Source organism: Mustelus asterias, chromosome 23 (assembly GCF_964213995.1).
Source record: "Mustelus asterias chromosome 23, sMusAst1.hap1.1, whole genome shotgun sequence".
NCBI lineage: Eukaryota > Metazoa > Chordata > Chondrichthyes > Carcharhiniformes > Triakidae > Mustelus > Mustelus asterias.
Window position 1 is genome coordinate 24370364 of NC_135823.1, and position 21610 is coordinate 24391973.

The 21610-nt window shown below is 41.7% G+C and overlaps 1 protein-coding gene across 2 annotated transcripts in view; it reads right to left on the reverse strand.

Moving 5' to 3' along the window:
• Positions 1-21610, reverse strand: part of rnf216 (ring finger protein 216) — a 210346-nt gene that overhangs the window by 57329 nt on the left and 131407 nt on the right. The gene's annotated exons all lie outside the window — the stretch shown is intronic.

Sequence of the window (21610 nt, forward strand, 5' to 3'; positions counted from 1 at the left end):
CTCCCCACGCAAAAAGGTTGGACAAAACTGTTCCAGTACAAAACAGGCTTTAATTGTACACTGCTCTTTCACCCACATAATCATTACACATATGCAAGTTTCAACAGTCTGCTCGCTTACAGAGGGCATCAGACCCATAATAACCCCCAATATTTATGTATCACCTTGAATGTAGAAAACAACCCAAAGTATTTCACACAAAAGATGCACACCAAGCCAAGGATGGAGACATAGGAGGAAGGGCGTGCGAAGGTCTGACCAAAGAAGTTGGTTTAAGGGGTGTGTTAGAGGAAGGCAGGGAAATGGAACAGCCCTAGGCAGTGAAAAGTATGGGCAGCACTTATGGGCAGAGTGAGAGAGGGTTGCTCGAGTGGCTAGAGCAGGAGGAATGGAAAGGACTGGCATTGGGGTGTGCCTGAGCCAGTGATACCCAAGGGACCCACACAGCAATTGCTATCACAATGTGAGATTAGCTAACTCAACACAGACTCGGGAACCAGACCTGTGATTGTCATGGTCAGTGTGTGCTTACAGGACAGATTTGCTGGGACAGTATGTGGCAGCTCTACGAGAAGGCTAAAACAGCATTCTGAGCATGAACCTGAAGCCGCCCCAGTTCCCTCCGACTCGCCTGAAACCCTGGCTGACAGTCATCTCTGATCAGATTTTTGGTCACACATCTGAATATCTCCATCTTCAGCTTGATGTCCATTATCGCTGGATTATGATTTTAAGCAGAGTGAACTGCAGCACCAATATACTCGTTTTCTTTTATGCATCAAAGATTTTCAACTATTAAGTAAAAAACTGACTTACACTTCACTGAAAGGCAATGAATGTATTATTGCGAAGGGCAAGGTTAGTGTATTGGAGTAGAGAGAGACGGGTCAATACAAAATAAATACATTTCAGCTTCAAGTCATGCTAGCTGAATATTCAAACTCCATTTCTTCTACTCACTGTACAAGTACAAAATGCATGTCTTACAATCAGGGGTCTACTATGTGGTACATTTCGGTCTTTTTTCTTTTTACATGGGTAGAATTCTGATTAGTTTCTGCTTCCCTTAAAAAGCAAACGTACATGTAAGTGAAAATGTCTGATACAAGCAATGTGGCTAAACAGTTGGAAATCTGGGACAGTCTATATATTTGAATGGGCAGCCATTCTGCAAGGATAAGTATACTTTTTAATTGAGAGAGATCGCTCAATTTGGCAGTACAGTGGGATCTGAGTGTCCTCGTTTTTTGGTACATAAACCAAAAAAGTTAGAATGCAGGTACAGCAAGTGATTAGGAAGGCAATTGGAATGTTGGCTTTTATTGCAAGCGAAATTGAATTTAAAAGGAAGTTTTATTGCAGCTGTACAGAGTCTTGCTGAGACCACATCTGGAACACTTCGTATAGTTTTGGTCACCTTATTTCAAAAAATATATAATTCTGTTAGAAGCAGTACAGAGAAGAGTCACTCAACTCATTCCTGGGAGGAAGGGTTAATCTTGTGAAGGAAGGCTGAATATTTGGGCCTGTATCCTTTGGAGTTTAGAAGAATGAGGGATCTTATTGAAACATACACGACCCTGAGGGGACTTGATAGGGTAGACGCTAGGAGGATGTTTCCCCTTGTGGGGGTAACCAGAAATAGGGGATATGGTTTAATGAAAGGTGTTCCATTTAAGACGGAGATGCAAAGAAATGATGTCATTGCGGATTGTCTTCCCCATTAAGCAGTGGTCACTGAATTGACTCTGGGTTGAGTTAGATAGATTCCTGGTAGAAACAGGAGTCAATGGGGTTATGGGGAGGGGAGGGGGAGGGGGGGGGGGGGGGGGGGAGAGAGAGAGAGAGAGAGAGAGAGGTGGCAGACAGGAAAGAGCTGAAGCCACAATCAGATCAGCCACAATCTTATCAAATGACAGGGCAAACTTGAAAGGACAAATAGCCTACTCCTGCTCTTAGGTGCCATGTTCCGACTGACCTGAAACGAAACTGTAGTACTTCTCATGAATTTGTTCTAACTGACAGTTTTTGAAATTTATAATAATTATTGTGCATTTTGATAACTGCAGGCAAATACTAAGAAACTGAAATCATTAAAATCAAAATATTTCCTCCATACAAGTTTGTTACCAGTACTTGAACACTTTAATTCAACCAGTCGTCTGTAACAATTGAAGCTGTTCCCAATGGACATCTGTCACTCACACCCCTATTGGTAATGGGCATTCTTAGTCACTGAGCTCAGTGCTGTTGGATGTTCCAAGGGCTTTATGTTGACCTCAAAAACATCATGCACAATGTATCAGCAAAACCAAACGAAGGAAAGTGCGCCAAGCAAGGACCTATTATACTGTAAATTGCAAAAAGAATTTAAAGAAAAATAAAAATCATTCCTGAAGCTTTGCATCTAAAACAGAGAGCGATATTGTGCATCTAAGTGTGAGGAGAATTGAGCAGGCCAGTAAAGCGCAGTTGTGGTCTTCTATATGGCTCACCAGAGAATCTTTAAGTAGATATGCAGCAGCTCTCTATTTCAGGAATGCACACGCACAAAAACTGAGGTCAATTTAAGCTTGCATTTTGTTTCTACTATTTTGTCCAGTTTGAATTTTGAGGTGGAGGTTCAGAAAGGCTATTCTTAACACAAACCTATTGGTGGCTGAAAATCAGAATGCTGACAAATTAATTACAACTGGAGGAGCTCCAATCGAAAAGTTATTAGTTCGACAGTGGTCTCGCCTGGTAGTGTGAAGGCTGGATTGAAGTAATTTTCAGACTTCAGCATGTAACTTAATCATTTTAATATCAAGGGAGTGTTGATTATTAGAAATGTCGTCATTCAAACATGATGTTAAAACTGTCCAGACAAATGGAAAAGAGGAGAAAAGAGTTCCCTCAGCCACAAGGATATAGGAACAGAGATGCTTAGCTGTCCACCTTTCAATTAGATTTTGGCTGATCTGCATTTAATTCCATTTAGTCACCTTGATTCTGGAACCCTTACTACCCTTGCTGAACAAAGTCTGTTAATTTCAGTTCTATTCACATGACCCTTGCCTCAATGTTTGGGGACAGTGCTCCAGATTTCTCACCCTCATCCTGATCAACATTCATCCTTGACTATTAAAACAGATTGAGTGGTCATTCATGTAATTTCCTCTTTACGGAAACCTTACATTTGCCAACAAAGCAGTGACTTCACTTCACATGTAATTTGAAGGCTTTGGGATTTTGAGGATAACCAAGGCATTAGATAAATTCAAGTTCTTTCTTTGATACTGGCAACTCACATGACATCATGGGATGCACTTAAGATATTTGGACAGTTCTGCTTCATTTTATCAAGTGTTCAGAAAACTTATGATTCTCAGCACAGAAGTGAAATCTACCTGGTTATCTTCTCCAAAAAGTGCCACGGATGAAAGGTCATCCAGACTCAAAACTTTGGCTCTGTTCTCTCTCCACAGATGCTGTTAGACCTGCTGAGATTTCCCAGAATTTTCTGTTTTTGCCACAGGATCTATTCTTTGTCCAGCCAAACAAGCGGACAAGGTCTGGCTTTATACCTCCACTGAAAGACAGCAACCCTCTACAACATAGTGATGTGGAGAAGAATACATTGTCTCCTGAGGTATATTTAAACCAATGCATAAAACCACACCCAGTTCATATTGTGCAATACTGTTGAATTAATCTGTCCTTTGGACATTGAGATATAAATCATGGGGGGATAACTTTAAATCTGGGAGGGAAGGGGGGTCTCAATAACATTTTCTGATCCTTCATATTCCTATGTAATATTCTCTGCTTATTCTATTTTCACCACCCTGCAGCAATTTATCAAGGTAGAATAAATACTTAATTTTGCATTAATTAGCAGCCTTACTCAGAACAGATGCCTGGTGTGAGAAATGGAAGAAATATCACACATGTACTGTGTGGGGTGCTCTTTGTGATGTGTGGGCCTCACATGGGCACTCAGCCATATTATTGTGTCAGAGTGAAGGGAACTATGTTGACTTGGCAGTGCCTAGTGCTGACAATAAAATGAAGAGAGATCCATTCCCTTAGATTCCTCATCTTAATGAGGGGGAAAAAAAATTGAAACATAATTCTCAGTCTGTCCAGAGTTGATGTGATCAAGACACACTGAACAATATGTGACAGGAAAGGCAAAGGGGCTGTGAGTTAGGGTCCGTAAAGGTTATAAATAACTGACTGAGTTTGCTGGTTGCCTTTTAAAACTGTTTTTAAAAAAACATTGTGAATAAATATTACCATTTGAAACCAATTGCATCGACTAAATTCAGCTTTGGTTTACTTTGTATACTGGGTGGCAGAGTAACAAACACAAATGACCTTGCTGGTTACAAAGAAAAACTGTGTTCCCAATGGAAAATGTTTCATGGATTTAATGAAACCCACGTTCAGTGACTGATTACATGCAAGTTTGCATGTAATAGGCACAGTTAATAGGAATACTGTTGTCTGGGAGAAGGCGTGGCAAGTGTGATGCATAAATGTTTGTCTTTGATGTCAGTATTGACATGAAGTATAAACTTTTGATGATGCTTTGTAAATAATGCAATGGTCAGGTTAGGTCCTCGACATCTGTCTCTTATATTAACTCGAATTTGGTGAAAAAATCAGTCAACTGGTCTAGCTGGTTTTAGATTCACTGGATTCTTGCCAAGCGTTCCATCACTGAACAGACACAGGCTTTGCAGAACACAGCAGTAAATAGGGGCATGCACGATTACATGCATGTATGCTGCCCTCAAGCATAATCATCATGGATTTTTAAAATCCAAGTCAAAACTGTAGATATTCAGATAAGCAAAGATGAACTTGGAATTACAGTGCTGTCATCTTTTGTTGGGGTTTATTGGGGAGGGGGAAAAAAAAACTAGCCAGGGTTGCCACTCCTAATCACTATCCTGTGAATGCTGCGGGAATAGTGCACACGGGATCAAGCTCCCTGGGGCAAACAGCCTGCCAGCACTTATTGTGAAAGCGCGCCAATGAATAATGGCCAATTGCTTGGGGAGGGGGGAATATCTTTTTATAAAGAAAATTTGAAAAGGTCGAACATACCTTAACCAAGAAAGTCCAAATCTTAGTGAAGGATGGTAATGAAGTCATATTCTTTGTATAATATGCATTTTTTTCTGATAATGATCCTCAAATAAATATAATCTAGATATTAATATTTAACAAGTGAAGAAAGTCAGAACCGTCTTCTTTTTAAATGTCAAATAGGACCTTGTCAAAAGACTGATATTTCTGACCACTCGGGATTTGAGGTGAAAAGTTTCTGAAATTCTGATAAAATTGTGCATTTTTGGAAATTGGAATTATTTTCTGCCAGCTGTGAGGAGAGACTGGAATCCCTTGTTTCACGGAAAATACCACTCTGAGCTGGTAATTTTGTTCCCTTTTTCACCTGAAGGCACTGTTTCACTGCATACTACAGTTCCAAGGACACCAATTGGCATTTATAGGACAGTCGAAGGCTGGGTTAACAGACTCAATTTATTTGGGAGTAAAACAGTTTTATATTCAAATTTTGGAAGCTTCATTCATGTGAAAATTTCACCTTAGCCATAAACAACCACAATAAATTCTGTTCTCATCTGTGGGCTATAACTCCTCTCCACATTGTAAAAATATATTTGCCTGATCTCATCTTGTAGTGTAAGCTTGGCTCAGTGTTGGCACACTCACATTTGGGTCAGAAGGTTGTGGGTTCAGGTCCTAATCTATAATTTAAACTAATAGCAGGACACGAGAGTGTTCCATTGTTGATGGTGTCATCTTTTGAATGAGATGTTAAACCCAGGGTCCTGTGGCAGCTAATTGAAGATCTTGAAGTTGTCCAGGTCAACTTTTAGCCCTCATCCAACACCTCCGATATAAATGAACAGGTCATACACCTCAATGTAATTGTGAAACTTTGCTGTGTTCAAAATGACTATCTTGTTTGGCTACATTATGATTTTACATTTCAAAAGTAATTAATTGTCCAGTGCTATGGACATTCTGGGAATATGAAGGTGCTTACATTAATTTATTTCTTCCTTGCCTTTACATTGCTATTCCTTCCCCCCCGCCCTCTATTTCTGAACCTGTAATTGCTTCTCCAGCACTGGCTAAAAATCCTACTCTCACTTGATTTGCTTATGCTAACTCTCCCCATCAGGGTGGCTGAACTTGTGTCTCTCAAACTATGCCTGTACATCTGAACTGCCCAAAATTAAGAGGGAGGGGCAGAGAGAAAGTGTGTGTGTGAGATTGTGTGTGAGATTGTGTGTGGAAGGGGGGGGTGGGGGGGAATGGAGGAGGAGATATAGAGACTATTATTATGGCCAAAATAACTAAATAGATTTAAAAAGAGGTTTTTAAAGTCATGAAATGTTTTGATGGCATGAATAGGGAGCGACTATATCCTCTGGATCAGTTAGCAATAAGTGGGTATCAATGTTAAATTGTCATGAAGAGCGAGGAGAGGGCAGGATAATTTTTTTTTCAGAATTTAGATTCAGAAAAAGGGATTTATACTTGGAGCACAGATAAATACAACGAGCTATAGCAAGGGATGAGCAAAGTGTGTTGAGTTGCTTTAGCAAAGAGCTCTATTTCTCTCAATTTCAATGTGACCATCAGCAAGCTATTCAACGGTGTGACAGCACCACAACCAATGATGATTTGGCACATATTCAACATTAACACATGCTAACAGGGCAGATTGGATAGCAACCTGGAGAAGATAGATTCCTCCTTCCTGCCCACTCTAGCTGAGGGTTGCTGAGGTTAATTGTAGCACTCCATCACTACTGTTGTCCGACTCAGCTAGAACCTAGGTCTTTCCTGGCTTCTCTGGTTTAGGTCCATTTTAAGTTGCTGAACCGTTCTCCATTTAGTGGCTTTTAACCATTAGATAGCACAATTAATTCAGACTAATCAAAGAGAGATAACAAAGGTTTGTTACAAATTAATTTGAATGCAGAGCACAACTCCTTGTTTATCAGGCTGCTGAGTTTAATATATATCCATCAGTAACCAGCACCTTCCTGCATTAGTGATGCATTGCTAAATAAACAAATTGTACAATCTTTTAGTTTGCCCAGTCTTTCCTACTATTCCATATTTTGAGCAGTGTGCAAACTATATTCTGCTGATAATGTTAAACGTGCTAACAAGGCTTTGCATTCATATTAATTAAAATCTGTAATACTTTGGGGGACATGGTGGATGTAGTTAATTAAAAATATGAGAACTAATAGATGTCTGAAGGTTCTTTCTTTTCCAATCCCAATCGAGCCTCAGGAATTTACACATTATTTTACAGCTGCCAGATCTTACTCGCAATGTTAATGCAAACATCTTGACATGCATTTCTGCAAAATTTATTACCAATCATCTGTGCACCACTCAAAGTATGTACTTAGTGGCACAGTAAGGAACCAGTGATTGCTTTCATACCACTAAAGCCTCGGCGGAAAGTATGCTGTGTAAAATACATTTTTGTTCGTGAATAATTCTGTTAATGAATAAAATCTTCGGCGAGGTCATTTGCTTAAGGATACGGGTAAATATTTTGAAAAAAATCCTGGCTTGCTGAATTGTAGAAGCATTCAATCTGAAAATAGATTCAGCAGAATAATAATTAAAACTGGGAGCAAAAAAAAATTCAGTGCATGTCTCCTAAAAGCTGCTTGCAAAGCCACGCCTGCAAGTACTTTTTAGCAGTGACTGAGCAAACCCTAGTGGTGAAAGATGATTTACATTTCTGGTACACAATGCTTCAGCTAAACAATAGAGGCCGCTGCCATCTCCAGCATTTAAATTAAATTACAGCATTTTTTTTAACAAAATCAAACCTTTAGAATAGTCAAGGTGGGTGGAAAGAGGGCAAATTTTCTCTAATCTTTCGCTGAGCACCTTTACTGAAGTCAAATATCCTGTATGCACCACTGCAATGCTGCTTTCTGGTCATCCTGCCAGGAAAGGGCGTAGTTAAACAGAAAAATGACTTCTCCGGCTGTAGCTAGAAGGCTTATATTTTGAAATAAGCCAGCTTAATATTTCACTCGAACAATTTGTTTGAGAAAAAAATACAATGAACTAAAACATTCACTTAATCACTAAATACATTAACTACCCTGTTTACTCAAACTCAAAATGCCATGCCAAAGTTTATTTATATTTAATGTTTATTTATTAGTCACAAGTAGGCTTTCATTAACACTGCAATGAAGTTACTGTGAAAATCCCCTGGTCGCCACACTCCGGTGCCTATTCGGGTACACTGAAGGAGAATTTAGCATGACCAATGCACCTAACCAGCATGTCTTTCGGACTGCGGGAGGAAAACAGAGCCCCCAGAGGAAAACCATGCAGGCATGGTGGAAAGCATGCAAACTCCACACAGACAGTGACCCAAGTTGGGAATTGTACCCGGGTCTCTGGCACTGAGGCAGCAGTGCTAACCACTGTGCCATCGTGCTGCTTTAGATGACAAAGCTTGTCATCTAAAGAGCACAACAATAAAAATATCATTCAATTTTCTGAAGATTCCTGCCTCCATTTTCACTCTCCTCAATGGATACATACCATGTATGCGTAGTGGTATTATCACTAGACTATTAATCCAAAAACTCAACTAATGTTCTGGGGAACCGGGTTCGAATCCCGCCCATGGCAGATGGTAGAATTTGTATTCAATAAAAAAAATCTGGAATTAAGAATCTACTGATGACCACGAAACCATTGTCAACTGTCAGAGAAATCTATCTGGTTCACTAATGTCCTTTAGGGAAGGAAATCTGCCGTCCTTAGCCGGTCTGGCCTATATGTGACTCCAGACCCACAGCAATGGTGGCTGACTCTCAACTGCCCTTGAGCAACTAGGGATGGACAATAACTGGCGATTAAATGGTACAGAGTGGCAAAGAAGGCATTCGGCATGCTTGGTTTCATCGGTCAGAACATTGAATACAGGAGTTGGGACATCTTGTTGAAGTTGTACAAGATGTTGGTACGGTCACACTTGGAATACTGTGTGCAGTTCTGGTCACCCTATTATCGAAAGGATATTAAACTAGAAAGAGTACAGAAAAGATTTACTAGGATGCTACCGGGGCTTGAAGGTTTGAGTTATAAGGAGAGGCTGGATAGACTGGGACTTTTTTCTCTGGAGCGTAGGAGGCTGAGGGGTGACCTTATAGAGGTCTATAAAATAATGAGAGGCATAGATAAGGTAGATAGTCAATATCTTTTCCCATAGGTAGGGGAGTCTAAAACTAGAGGGCATAGGTTTAAGGTGAGAAGGGAGAGATACAAAAGTGTCCAGAGGGGCAATTTTTTCACATAGAGGGTGGTGAGTGTCTGGAACAAGCTGTCAGAGGTAGTAGTAGAGGCGGGTACAATTTTGTCTTTTAAAAAGCATTTAGATAATTACATGGATAAGATGGGCATAGAGGGATATGGGCCAAATGCGGGCAATTGGGATTAGTTTAGGGGTTTAAAAAAAGGACAGCATGGACAAGTTGGGCCAAAGGGCCTGTTTCCATGCTGTAAACCTCTATGACTCTATATGCTGGCCAGCCAGCCACGCCCATGAATGAATGGAAAAAAAACAAATCCTCATGATAACAATTCTTAAGGCTTTTGTTTTTGTTTATTTCCTCTTATTCCAACTTAGCTCTCTCCTCATCTGAAGGCACGGTTTTTTGGGGGCTCCCCGGCACCTTGCCCACGTGCAATTCTTCATGCGACACAAACAGTTTTGGTCAGCATTCCACTGCGTATGATGTCATAGATCAATCCTGTCTTCTTTAACTACTGCAGTCCACGTGGTGTAGGCACACCCACGTACTGTTAGGAGGACTTTGACCCAGTGACAGTGAAGGAATGGTGATATATTTTCCTAGTCAGGAGGGTGTGTGGCTTGGAGTGGAACTTTCAGGTTGTGTCCTCATGTGTCTACCACCCATGTCCTACTATGGTCGTGGCTGTGGGTTCGAAAGGTCTTGTCAGGAGTGCTGGCGAGTTACTGCATTTTGTAGATGGTACACGCTGCTGCCACTGTGTGTTGGTGCTGGAGGGAGTAAATGATTCTGAATGGGGTGCCAATGGATGATTTCCAGCTTCAACTATCGTTGGAGCTGCACTCATCCAGGCAAGTGGGGAGTATTCCATCACATTCCTTTGTGCCTTGTAGATGGTGGACAGGCACTGAGGAGTCAGAAGATGAGTTATTTGGTGTAGGGCCCCTGGTCTAACATGTTCGTGCAGCCCACCTTTTTTTATATGGCTGGTCCAGTTCAGTTTCTGGTCATTGTTAGCCCTCAGGATGTTCAGTTTGGAAGGAAACCCTGGATAACCATTCTGAACAAGTACCCCAACAAATCATACACCATGCAGACTTGGAAATATATTGCCATTCCTTCACCATCACTGGATCAAACCAAACTCCCTCCCTAACAGCACAATGGGTGCATCTATGCAAGGACTGCAGCAGTTCAGGGAGGGTGGTTCGATATGATCATCTGCATTTGCAGCAATCAAGTACAGTTCTTCATTGAGCAGATTAAAAGGTCAAACATTGCATCAGGACAGCAGCTTTTGAGAATTAAAACCTCCCCTCATGATGTAAGATGAAGAAAAGTCCACATACAAATAAAACGGTGTCCAATAAGTGCATCACGTGACCTGCAGTCAGGCAAACATCCTATTTCAGAGAATAGCACTGATTTAACAGTCTTCAATAAAATTGCTAAGAATCAGTAATCTAGTCCTAGCCAGTGACTGACTTTGGATTGAGACACCCTTCTAAAATTTAAACGTCAATTCTAGTTGCTGTCGAAGTTAAGTTTTTTTTTAAACAGTCAAACTGATGTTTGCCGTGTTAAGGGAGAAGGCAGCTAGCACAGTCAGTGAACTAAACCGGTATGGCAGCTGGGGTAGGACTGAGTGCACTTTATATACAGGTGCTAAAAATAACCCACAGTATCAGCATGAGGCAGTTCCAGCCTCAGGCATGAGTTCTGTGACCTTTCACTGAGCGTAGGAACCACAATGAGTTACAACACCTATACTTCAAAATTGTGTGAAAACAATTTGGATTTCATATTCAGCCAGACTGAAAAAAAACTTCTCTCACCAGCTGATGACTTTATGAAGGAAAGGGCATTGCCATATGCTGTGTTGACTTAGGGAGGTGTACCTGTGCAATTTTTAAAAAAGATAACTTGTGTTTTGAAACATTGCTGTTTGCTTAATCTGTCATAAAGGGAATACAACATTACAAACATCCATATAAGGACATGAATGTGGCAAGAGACTTTAATCATTGCTACAGACCAAGAAATAGGTGCAGTCTCTATTATGATGTGGAGATCGGTGTTGGACTGGGGTAAACACAGTAAGAAGTCTCACAACACCAGGTTAAAGTCCAACAGGCTTATTTGGTAGCAAAAGCCATTACCTTTCAGAGCGCTGCTCCTTCGTCAGGTGAGTGGGAGTTCTGTCCACAAACAGGGCATATAAAGACATAAACTCAATTTACAAAATAATGGTTGGAATGCAAATACTTACAGCTAATCAAGTCTTAAAGGTACAGACAATGTGAGTGGAGAGAGGGTTAAGCACAGGTTAAAGAGAAGTGTATTGTCTCCAGCCAGGACAGTTAGTGAGATTTTGCAAGCCCGGGCAAGTCGTGGGGGTTACAGATAGTGTGACATGAACCCAAGATCCCGGTTGAGGCCGTCCTCGTGTGCAGAACTTGGCTATCAGTCTCTGCTCAGCGACTCTGCGTTGTCATGTGTCTTGAAGGCCGCCTTGGAGAACGCTTACCTGAAGAACAGAGGCCGAATGCCCGTGACCGCTGAAGTGTTCCCCAACAGGAAGAGAACACTCTTGCCTGGTGATTGTCGAGCGGTGTTCATTCATCTGTTGTCATAGCGTCTGCATGGTCTCTCCAATGTACCATGCCTCGGGACATCCTTTCCTGCAGCGTATTAGGTAGACAACGTTGTCTACCTGATACGTTGCAGGAAAGGATGTCCCGAGGCATGGTACATTGGGAAGACCATGCAGATGCTACGACAACGGATGAATGAACACCGCTCGACAATCACCAGGCAAGAGTGTTCTCTTCCTGTTGGGGAACACTTCAGCGGTCACGGGCATTCAGCCTCTGTTCTTCGGGTAAGCGTTTATTTGGTAGCAAAAGCCACTAGCTTTCGGAGCGGTGCTCCTTCGTCAGGTAAGTGGGAATTCTGTTCACAAACAGGGCATATAAAGACACAAACTCAATTTACAAAATAATGGTTGGAATGCAAGTCTTTACAGGTAATCAAGTCTTAAAGGTACAGACAGTGTGAGTAGAGAGAGGGTTAAGCACAGGTTCAAGAGAAGTGTATTGTCTCCAGCCAGGACAGTTAGTGAGATTTTGCAAGCCCGGGCCTTCAAGACACATGACAACGCAGAGTCGCTGAGCAGAGACTGATAGCCAAGTTCTGCACACGAGGACGGCCTCAACCGGGATCTTGGGTTCATGTCACACTATCTGTAACCCCCACGACTTGCCCGGGCTTGCAAAATCTCACTAACTGTCCTGGCTGGAGACAATACACTTCTCACACTGTCTGTACCTTTAAGACTTGATTACCTGTAAAGACTTGCATTCCAACCATTATTTTGTAAATTGAGTTTGTGTCTTTATATGCCCTGTTTGTGAACAGAACTTCCACTTACCTGACGAAGGAGCACCGCTCCGAAAGCTAGTGGCTTTTGCTACCAAAAAAACCTGTTGGACTTTAACCTGGTGTTGTGAGACTTCTTACAGTCCCTATTAGGCATACATGCAGGACATGGAAGAGACAGTACACATCCAGCAGCACTACCGAATCCTCCTTCCGGATCTCATTCAAATAAACCTCTTTGAACAAGTTCTACATATTTAGCTGTCAAAAGTTGGAGCACATGGCCATCAAATTATGCACAACAATTATTCAGTTACCAGCAGATTAAAAAAATCCTTATATTTACAGAATGCCTTATCACCACCTCAACCAAAGGTTCGGTCCACTCACTCAGGTGGGTGTAATAAAAAATCTCACGGCACTATTTTGACGAGGGGCAGCGTATCTCTGGTCATTGCTCTTTGTGGCACCCTGCTGTGCACAAACTGGCTGCTGCCTTTCCTACAACAGTGACAACACTCCAACAGTACTTCAATTGCTATAAAGCACTTTAGGATGTTTCAAGGCTGTGAAAGGTGCTTTGTAAATGCAAGTCTTTTGTTTTTAAAATATCTAAACATGCCTTATATTTTTTAAGCACAGTAACTATCCTGTTGACAAACATGGCAGCAATTTTGCACACAGGGATTCCATCAACTGAACTCAGAGGTATGTTGATGGAGAGAGGTGCATTAATCACTGTAATGGAAGTATGCCCCAACTACTCTTCGAGCAATGACATGGGATTTGCAATATCTACCTGAACCAATGAAAAGAGGTTGATCGAGTGATGGGGCCTCAGTTTATTGACTCAGAAGGGCGGCAATGAGAATGCAGCACTCGGTCAGTAATGCACCAAGCTGCCAATCTGGGTAATGTTCTGGAGTGATACATGGGCACCTCACTTCTCATTGAGAGGTCACCATCTGAGCCAAGCTGCATTGTGAACAGGAGTTCATTGATGATAGAACTAGTTGTCACCTCAAACTGTTACTGAATTCCAGAGAGAAATCTGAAGCAGAAAAACTCGACACAGCCACGACTGGCCAACTGTCTCTTGCTTCAATCTTAGCTTCTTAGAACTTTTGACAGCTATATATGTAGAACTTGTTCAAAGAGGTTTATTTGAATGAGGATCCTAAAGGAGATCTAGGTAGTGGTGTTTGATGTGCATTGTCTCATTCATGTCCTGGATCATTATAGAATTGACTGGAGTAAAAAAAAGTAAAATGGAGAACCAGGCGATGGAGTTAATTAAACACATTATTTAGCACTTCTGGAAGCTGTATTTGAACCACCCCCTCTGCCAACATGAAAAGTCTCGGAAATCTCTGTTCATTTCTTAATTGTAATATGTCCAGAGCATAAAATGATCTATACTCTGGCTTAAGTTTCACGTACTGCCTTTGATGTAGTGAAAATGCCAAAGTGCTTCCCAATTGGCATCAGGATTTAATGTCCTAAATTAACACAGAAGTATGCAATCACTGTGAAAGGCCTTAGGAATAGCTATTCAGGAAACAGAACAGTGTTGTGCATTTTTGAGTGTGCACACACATAAATGCAATGGAGAGAAAATTGTTCTTCTCTGGCTGGGTTGTTTAGGCACTGTTCATTCTGCTCCGAGACTTGGCACAGATATAATGAGCCAAATTGCTTCTTTCTATAATTCTTCATTCTCTCTGACTGGCATCCAGTTTTTTCTTCTTGTAGCAGTGCATGCACCATTTTGCCACACAAATTACCAGGAAAATTTAAATGAAAAAAAAAGAGCACTTGTGCATGTTCTCGCATGTAAAAATTGATTTTGCAGCCAAATGGAGTGTAGCTATGTCCCAGATAGATTCCATTAAAACCCTCCAAAGACAGCTCAAGCAAAGCAGGACACAGCCTTCTGGCCAGTTTTTTGCCACTGCTGTTTTTCTTCTTTTGATGAAACATTCTGCCACCAGAGAAACAATCTTAATGATCAGAGTGCCAGTTAAAAGCCTGTCTGCGTCAATAAATCAGGTGCTAGACGCTCGACGTGCAAACTCAAGTAAAACTAAAATTTTACCCATTTGGGTAATGCCTTATTGGGCCAGATATTCAATTAGCAACATTGCATTTGCCAATTGAGATATTCCAAAACGTTGGTATCCTTTATCTTTTTGATTTGGACTCAGTAGCTTGGGTCACAATTCTGCATCACAAAGGGCCAGAATGCAAGCTGCAGGATTCTCGTGACAAGATTTATGCCACAATTAAGGGACATCCTGGTGGGAAGAAAAGAGGCTCTAGATGATGAAAGGCGATTTTTCAGTGGGGGAGGGTGGGTTGTTTGTCCCGTTCTCTGCCTCCATCACAGCACTGAATAAGAGTACTAAGGAAATGGTTCAAGGAACCAAGATAGCAATGTCCACGCCTTCAAAGTGCCATATACAGTTCAACTTGTTTGAACAAGGTGCTATTTAAATTTTGTGAAGAAAAATAATACGCCAAGTGCTTGTTTTATTGAAGAGAATGCAAATGCTTACAAAAGCAATTGCTGCCTTTTGCACTGGCTTTATGCCACCAGCTCTGCTCACATGGGTTATATGTAACCAGCTGCAGCCATAGAATAAACTAGCCATTAGAGCAGGTGGGGTAGATGGGTGGAATTGCAATCGACAACACAAGGCGACGCAAGTCTTGATGGACCTGAGCCAAAACCGGCAAAAATCACCCTTGAAAGCAGCTTATGACCTCCCCATGGATGTAGGGGGAAGGTTTTATCCCCAGTCTTTCTTCCCCACATTGAAAACAAAACACGACTGTGCTTGTGAATGCAGGGTTGTCTGAGGCAGCACATTGTGTTACAGTCTTCTCACACGCTCATTACTTTCAGAAGGGAGAGACCAATGTGAGTGACAGAATTTAGTTACTGCATGCCAAACCAAAAGATTGAGTGAGCTTTTCAGTACTAATTCTATTCCATGCTTGTTAGTTTAAAAATGGCGAACAAACAAGTCTCTGCAGCTTTACGCCAGATGAAATGGTGTATTAAATGAGATTTGCCATTCAACATACATTCTCTCACTTTTTTCATGCATGTGTGCTTTGCACAATGTTCACACAGATGTAAAATGTTATTGATTACATAAAATGCAGCAATGCAAATCTAAATATAGGATTATAGCTCTCCATCGGGACTACTCTAAAATCTCTCTGAAGGCTGGCAGCAGTGAATGGCCCACAAAAACAGATTACATAGACAGCAACTGCCAATCAAATATGTGTCACGGGATGCAAAGCAACACAAGTTACATCAACAATAGTTAGAGCTGCATTTTTGAGGGGGAACATTTCTTAACCCTGGAACACAATGCAACATCGGAACAAAAAAAGGATACTGGTGTGACACTGGTTCTATGGATTAATCCAGTTGCTAGTTCATAGAATCCCTACAGTGCAGGAGGAGGCCATTCGACCCATCAAGCCTGCATTGATAACGATCCCACTCGGGCCCTATCCCCATAACCCCACGTATTTACCCTGCTAATCCCCTAGCACTAAGGGGCAATTTATCATAACCAATCAACCTAACCCACAGTGGGAGGAAACCGAAGTACGGGGAGGAAACCCACGCAGACACAAGGAAAATGGGCAAACTTCACACAGTTAGTCATCCCCGAGTCTCTGGCGCTGTGAGGCAGCAGTGCTAACCACTGTGCCACCCACCATAGAACCGGTAGGGTGCTGATTCACAGCCTTGTTGTGTTGGGTTAGCTTTAGATCACAACAGCTGTACGCTACTACACCTGACTCTGGATACCCTGTCCCAATTGTATTTAACAGCCAGCACTAGCCACAAGCGTGTTAATGCCAAATAGAGAGAAACAAACTTGGCTACAATGTCCCTCATGGAAGAATAGTGTAGAGACATTTGCGGTCGAAGTGCACGCACACGCAGTGGCCACAGAGTGCCTGACTCTACTTGAAAATTACAGGCAAAAGCAACCAAAATCTCAGGAGCTGAGAAATGGCTTGTTTATAAAAATGAGTGCACATATGCCAAGTGCCACCTGCTCAACCAAAAACACCAGCTGACCAAAGGACCACTTCCCAGAATAAGTTTTCCTTTGAAAATGATTTGCTACTTCAGATCTCGATATTATACTATGAAAGGGTCCTTCCATTGATCCTCTTCCTTGACACCTCCCTGCTTTTGTTCAATCTTTCCAACCAGACAAAAAATCCTGAGGATTTTAATTTCGTAAAATAGAAATATGAAACTAATAAAAAAGGAAAACTTCACATATTTCCAAGGATGACAGATTTGAATGGAATGTGAAATCTGCCTCAGTCAATGCCACCCAGTTATAGAATGAAATGGTTTAAGTAAACCAACATTGCTGCAGTTTAGGATATGGTTAGTAGAGTGTTGGATAATGTCGAGTTTCTGGAGGATAAGTCAGCCAGTAAAGTATTAAAAGAGTCAAGTCAGGAAGTGACAAGAGCAGAGATGAGGGTTTTAGCAACAGACAGACTGAGGCAGGGACACAGACAGTTGATGGTGGAAAAAATATGGGAACAAAAGACTCGGGGACAAACCAGGTACATAGGCAACCTGACGCAGATGGATGGGCATGGATGAAAATAGTGGGATGGGTACCGAGGGTGATGGGGACCAAAGACAATGAATTAAATCTTTCCGGTGTTTAATTGGCGGGTATTTTGACTCATTCCACAACAATGTCTGGGCAGACTGGGAAGCTGTTATAGGTGATTCAATTTAACTGGATAACAAAACAGGAGCAGGCCCTCTCATGTGGGCAACAGAGAGTGACCTTGTGTGTTGAAGACCATAGACAGGTCAACAAGGACAAGGATCGAGAGTGCATCATATCACAGTCACATAGGATGTCATCTGAGGCTTCGAATAGGATTTGTGGTGCCGTGGTAAGGGCAGAAACATTCTTGGAGAGGTTCCTAAATGGAGCTATGGGAAAAAGGGGCACAGATTTACAAGGTCACAATATGTGTAAGGAGCTTAGAGGGAGGGGGGGCTCGACATGAGGCAGTACTTCTTTTTGGGACTTAAGTATGAAGGGTTGATTTTTACAGGAGGATGTTGCCAACAGGTTTGAAAGTGGAGTGGGGGAAGCAGTACCCATGGTGAGGCAAGCACTTACCATGTCAGCAAACAGGTGGAGATTGGTGAGAAAGCTGCTAGTTCAGGGCGAGGATGGCAAGGGAAACCTAAGTTACAGGACAGACAACTGAACAGATGGTCGTGATTTGATGACAAAGTAGTCCATGAGAGCCTCATACATTGCTTCGAGAGAGGGTGGAGAGGGCAGGGGTTTAAGGAGACAATCATGGAGAGAAGTGGAGTTATCTTTGCATTGCAGGATAGGGAGATATATGGATAGAAGAGAGCAGGACCTGGCAGTGCTCGACATCATTTCTCCGGATCACAAGTCAGCTGTGATCCAGATACATTCAAATCAAAGATGATACATCTTCAACACCAGACCTAGCTTCATCCTTCTCCACCTACCTAATCTTTACAGAAAGCAAGATAAAGCAACTTTGCACTCTCTACAGATCTCAGAATAATACGAATGTTTGTAGTGTTTACCTAAATCAGTTACTAATATATAGGTTAAGCGTTGTTAATTAAATGTGAAATTCAGCAGTATTTCAGATGCATACTTTAAAAATATACTCTCAAAAAACTAGATAGATCCTACAGAGAGTGTGTGAATTACAAAGGTGCAGGAAGGGCATCTTTCAGTTCTCACCACAAATACTGGAATTTAAGACAAGTAAAATGAAACATTGACAATTTTCCAAAATACTGTTTAAAGTTTATTTATTAGTGTTACAAGTAGGCTTACATTAACAGTGCAATGAAGTTACTGTGAAAATCTCCCAGTCTCCACACTCCGGCGCCTGTTCGGGTACACTGAGGGAGAATTTAGCATGGCCAATGCACCTAACTAGCATGTCTTTCAGACTGTGGGAGGAAACTGGAGCACCCGGAAGAAACCCATGCAGATACGAGGAGAACATGCGGACTTCACACAGACAGTGACCCAAGCCAGGGATTGAACCTGGGTCCCTGGCGCTGTGAGGCAGCAGTGCTAACCACTGTGCCGCTGTTTGTGGTCATTATTCCAAATGAAGCACAATTCAATTTTTACCCTAACAGAGGACTAACAGCACCAACCTGGCTGCTGAAGTGTCAGTCATCCTGTAACTTAAAAAGATCTACGATCAGCTAAATTCAGTACTCAGGAGAAACAGGTAGAATCCTATATGAGTCTCCATTTCTGGTTGTAGTCTATTCCATACATCCTTCTGGAGTGAGGCTTGCAGTACCCGCAACGATGTGGAAGTTGGAGCCTTTCAAACCAATGATTTAAGAATGATGGAGAAACACCATATTTGCTTATTATTTTTTTTATTTTCATCCCGGGCATGGCAAAATCCTACTTTTCATACAGCTTCATAGGATACAGTGTTGATCCACCAAGCCCAGTCTGTTTCTACCGAGATCACAATTAAAATAGCTCAGGTGGTATTGAACAACATCACAACACCTACACAAAATGGATAAAACTGGTCAAATCCTGCACCATACTATACAGAGTGCATTTTGTTTTCATAGAATTCCTACAGTGCAGAATGAGGCTATTCAGCCCATTGAGTCTGCACCAACTCGATGACAGAGTGTCTTACACAAGCCGTCTCCCTTCCTCCCTATTCCTGTGACTCTACACATTCACCATGGCCAATCCACCTAATCTGCACACCTTTGGACTGTGGGAGGAAACTGGAGCACCCAGGAGGAAACTCCCACAGACACTGGGAGAACGTGCAAACTCCACACAGTCACCGAAGACCAGAATTGAACCTATGTCCCTGGCGCTGTGAGGCAGCAGTGCTAACCATCGTGCCGCCTATTTATAGTTGCACAAAGCTTATTTAGCCTTCTATTCACTGACTCTAGATAGGACTTGCACTAACGTTGTCACAAATCAGGGTAAGTCGAACATGTGCACTGGAAGATTGTACTGATGAAGCTTAAGTTCACACTTGTGTTCATTTGCTTGGTAAAGTCAAAGGAGTATTCAGTTAAACCAAAGCTTTTATCAGCAGTTTTTCTTAGTGTTCTCAACCGATTTTAAAATCAAGTGTTCACAAAGTAAGTACCATAATGCAGACTCCACGTCGAGCTTGTACAGACAGATTTAATTTGTACAAGTGCCGCTTAAAACAAAAACCATTTGGCCAATTTTCTCTGCTGCATTCTTCTCTTGAACGCATCAATGCCTCCTGGAGTATGGTCCCAATGGCAATGTGTGCCACCTCTATGCTGTTCAAGTGATGATCATTTATATACGAGGCTGGACAGCCAGTATCACTGAACAATTCATCATAACTCTTATCCAATTTGAGAGATGCCTCGGGATCGCAAATTAAGAGTGGGAACCCAGTACAATTTTCCTTCCTGATCAAAAGACACGGATTAACTGCAGCCCCCTCACTAATCCAGGACAGAATGAGGACTGAACCTGGAACCTCGTGCTCAGCTCAAAGACTCATTGAACAAACATATTGAACCATATGTTTAATTTGACATTTTAAGATTTTGTTATGCATGCCCCTATGGGTGCACGTGAGATCGATGTGATACATACATTTATATATAAATATTTATATGCACATGCACACACTCACAGCTAATCTATAAGGCTTTAGGACACAAGTAATATGCCAGTTTATAATGCTGAACGCGAGGGCCCAGTCTCCCCTCTCATTTTTGGTGCAATTTTGCACATTTCTCTTGCACTGTAGGACTGGTGCATCTGGGATCCCATTAGGTTTTTTTTTGCAGTGCATGGTGAATTCCTTCTTGATTCAATGTGCTTGTCTGACAGTTTTCAGGGTCAGTGCCAACAAAAAAAAACGAACATGCACACAGCAGAGGAAAGACAGGAGAAAAATAAACGAGAGTAGCTTTGGGGGCTGGGATGTGGAGAGACTGAGCTAACTGTTAAGATGCAGAGGAGTCCATATAATTGCCTGCTTTTGCAGCACTTCTTCAGGCCCAACCTCTTTATGGTCTCCCTCACCCACTCCACATGCTGAAAGCAGTAAACCCTGTAGAATTATTTACAATACATGTACTCTGAAAAAAATAACATCCTCTCTTCCATTTGATTTTTTATTACTTTTTCAGTGTAATCATCTGTGTTTAAGTAGATTAGTGCATCCCAATTGAGCTGCAACAATCGCTCCAACAATTCTGCTCCAAAATCATCTGGAATCTACAAGAAACTGCTGACTGGCTTTACTGCGCTGAAATGAATAATTAAAATTGACTAGAAAATGGTGAAAGTCTGTCAGATTCAAACAAAGGTTAGCACTCGAACAGTTAAAAATACTTCATTTTCTGCTGGCTAACATTTAAGCACAAATGCACACTGCTGGTGACAGCTGGTGTTCTCTGATTGGACACAGTTAATGTGCAGGGTCATGTGGCAGTGGGAGCTCAGCTGAGGGGCAGAGGTCAAACTTCCAGCTCCCGCTCCTCATAGAACCAAATAACTATAAACATGTGGAGGGTTGCTATAGCAAACATTACAGCCAATACCACAAGACTGCTGTTAACCTCATTTATTGTACTCAAAGGCTCCAGTGGTTATTGGATGAAAACCAGTATTTTTAATTCATACGATACTGAGCAAAGTATCTGTATTTCTTCAGTAAAACAACGATGACAGTATTCCCTCAACATTCTACTTCACCTCTCAATAAACCTCAAATGAGATATAAAACCTCTCATGGCTATATGTCGCTGATTGCTATTTTGTATTCTTAAGTCAGTCACATGT